Genomic DNA, 3,933 nt, shown 5'->3' with positions numbered 1-3,933 from the left:
AGACGAAATTTATATGTACGTACTTGTTAATTTCTAACTTATTATTATTTCTATCTCAAAAGCGCGCTCCTATACTGCAAAAACTAAGATTGGTTACTGAAGAAAAAGGCCGTTTGAAAGATAATAATAAATACCTATTTCAATAGATGTGGTAAATTGTCGCACTTATTTTAGGAAGTAATGACTATAAAGAAAGTCATGCGTTGCAAGTAATTGAAACATAAGAAAATGAAGGGAAATGAATAAAACACTTAGTTTTCTTTGATCAACTAAAGCACACTTTTAAATAATTTTAATATATATTTCGATTGATATCTCTTTTACATCTCAAAGTCAAATGTAGTGTTTTTGGCTTACGCAGATAGCGTTTTTCTTCAAACTCACTTAAAGTGAACTGTAAACTATGTATATTGAAATTCAACTAACCTGTGCTGTAATGGAATCATACATTCATAATTATATTTATAATAAATCAAAAATATCTTACTGAAACTTGGTACTTCCTCAAAAACTGTGAGGAAGACATCGTAGGTGGCCGTAATCGGACCACCGCCACGCCTACAAAACGATAATAAAACGAAAACCCAAAATGTATCATAACTAAACACTTACTTAAAATTTAGAACAGTAATTTTGAACAGAAGGTCGCTTCAGCAAAGCGCACTTGTTTGCTAAATATTTTGAAAACAGTGGACGTAGTCTCGCCCTCTAATAGAATTAATTTAAATCTCAAATAATTTTTCTTGGCATATCAAATCAATTTCAGCGTTGGATTGCAAGACTCATAATGTTGTTATTCGAAGGCAGACGAAATTATCTACGACTTCGAACACTATACAGCTGTACACTCTTGTACTTTCTCTCAGATCTTTGGCAAGAACTATTTTCAAGAAGAAGTCACCCGAAAAGAAGTCGCCTTATTTGAAACCTCGTTCGGTATCGAACGGCTCGAAGAGGGTTTTCCCAATCCTGAGAGAGCTATTGCTATCGCTCAATGTCAGCGTATTAGTTTTGCGAGGATACCAAATTCAGACATAACGGCATGGAGGCTGGTGGTGTGTGTCTATACTCTTTTCATCGCTATTTTCCAAGAATGATGTTGATTTTCCAGGCCTAAAGCCACACTGATGAGGTCAAATCATTTTGTTGACGGTGGGCTTTAACCTTTTACACAATACGCTCGACAGAACCTTATATGCGATGTTGAGGAAACTTATCCCATGGTAATTGGCGCAGACTGTGGGGTCTCCCTTTTTGTTGATTGATCAGAGCACACTTAAATTCCAATCGTTTGGTATATTTTCCGACCATATTTTAAAAAGAAGGTGCCGTATTTGAATAGCTCGGCCGGCATTCCATCCTCCCCTGGCGCTTTGTTGTTCATGGTCAAGCAATGGAACGCCCGCTCCCTTTCATTGATTGGAGAATCGAGTTCACCATATCCTGGAGAAGTGTCTCCTCAAATTTTTTAGTATGCTTTGGGCATCAGTCAATAGATCAGCTCGGGGGTTCTATAAGGAGTATGCTGTCGGTTGTGATTCTAGCTTCTCAATTGTATCTTCGGAGCGTACACTCGTCAAGGACACTAGAAACTTGTCGGCCGTCTATCACAATATACTCGATCTGGTTTCAAATTTTTCTATCCGGAGACAGCCAAAGAGCTTGATGACTTTTCTTTTGCAGGAGTCTAGTAGGACAGAAAACCATATTTGGGGTCCCTGTGAAGTCGATCAACCTCAACCCTTTTGGAGAGATTTCGCCATGGAGGATGAATTTTCCAACCTTTCTTACTTGCTTTTTGTATTGTTTTTGTTTTAAAATTTGTTTAAATATTTTATTCGAGAGTAAAACCTACATTTGAAAAACAATTTCTTTGCTTCTATGCTAATTTCTAAATGATTACTCTTCTCAAAAAAATGTTGCATAAGTTTTTACATAAATTTATTTATTTATATCTAGCACTTTTATATAATTACAAAGAATTATTTTAGTTTTCTTGTTTTTATTTATTTTGTGAAAAATAAGTTCACAGCCAAAAAAAATTTTTATCTTTAAGTTAACACAAATGACAACTATTAATAAAACATCAACCAATACAAACTAATAATTTGTCATATCAATAAAGATATTTTCATTTATTGTTTTTCTTAGCTGGCTCGTTGTGTACACTAAGGAAAAAAAAACAGATACTGCCAAAGATGTATCTGGTTATAAATAGAATATCAAATGCTTCAATATTACTCGGGTCAAAGAATTTCTCTGGAAGATTTACCACAGTACTAACTGCTGTAAATTTGATCATAAGTCATCGGAAAAATAAATGTGTAACCATATGATGGAAATGGATTTAAAACACAATATAAGAGTCAAAACCCGTGGACTGGGACAGTGAAGTCGGTTTTTTGTAGATCTCGTGGAATTAGAGATCCTTTGTCGGACTGCTGTTGAAGGTTATCTGATATTGGTAGTAATACCGCCTTACAAAATTATCACCCTGTTCACAATATGCAAAAAAATGCTGGAAAGTCCAAATAAGTATAAAGTTTTACTTTCATGTACTTTATTATTTTAAGCGACATAAAGTACGTCAGGTAACTTTAGCGATAACCCACAAGCGTAAAGCCATCAAAAATACCATTATATAAGCCAGGAAAACCAACATACACTTGGAGTAGCTGAAAAACGTGACTTCCGCATTTACTTGGTTACCTGATTTTCCTTTCCCAGCAAAGAGATGGATTAAGAGCAAACATTGTCCATTTAAACTTTTAAGCTTCATAGTCTTTTTTTAAGGTAATCACAATTTCATGATCATCACACTCAATGATCATGGTCGTAAGTATAGTAAATATGATAGACACTGAAATATGTAGAGCATGGAAAGCTGTGGGCTCGAGTTAAATTCTCACCAAAGCACATGGAATGAAGAGGCAATTGCATTGAAAAAATTTTGTGGTTTTCCAATGTCAATTTCAATATTAAACAAGTAAAGATGGACTAAGTTTGAGTTGTAGCTGAATATTTTATACTCTTTCAACTTATGCGACCGAAAGTCGATGTAGTACATTTATAGTTAATTGGTAATATTGAGTATATGAGACAAATCTTATTAAATATCACACACATCTGACTGACATCAATAGTTTAAAGAAAGTGGAAAGTCGGAAGTCAAAAGTATGAATACATAGGGAATGAGGGAAGTGTCTGGACTATAATATATATTGTATATCCAGCATTATAAACGAACCTAATTTTGCTAATACTGCTAATATATATTACAAATTAATCCGAAATTAACTTATAAAAAGCAAAACAGGAATTTTAAAATTCGGACTAAATTTTCTTATATTTTATCCATGTTTGGTATTCACGACACAATGTTACCAGTAAAAATAGGAATTTCATTAACGTACACGTTATTAGAAATTTAAAAATCCTAAATATTGAGGGCACGGAGCCGTATTGTTTTAATAACTTCCATTCAAAAAACTAACATTTTGACCAATATATGCGGCATAGAGTAAACACTGAGGTAAGACCAAAGACTCCGATGAAAATTGTGATATTTGGTGGTGTGATTTTCGTCCAATTCCAGCCATTTCCACAACATCATAACAAATCCGTTCCAAAGTAAACAGGGCTTTTTGAGTCTGAGCGCCTTGACTGGGTTGTTAAAATCTGCTAACTTTATCAATTGTCCAATGAGAATTTCATGACGTTTCATTATTGGAATGCGTTTTAAGGTGTCAGTATATGCGAAATTCAGTTCATTGATGGAACAAGTTAATGGTGATGATTGCTTAAACCGTTGCGGAGTGCACAAGTGGTTTCAAACGTTTGTCAAAACGTTCAAAATGACAATCATAATTGAAATTCATGGAAATGGAATTGAACATATCCAAAACATTGATTTATCGCATTTTGACCTAACAT

This window comes from Bactrocera dorsalis, chromosome 5 (genome assembly GCF_023373825.1).
Source record: "Bactrocera dorsalis isolate Fly_Bdor chromosome 5, ASM2337382v1, whole genome shotgun sequence".
NCBI classification, from domain to species: Eukaryota; Metazoa; Arthropoda; class Insecta; order Diptera; family Tephritidae; genus Bactrocera; species Bactrocera dorsalis.
This window is presented reverse-complemented; position numbering follows the sequence as displayed.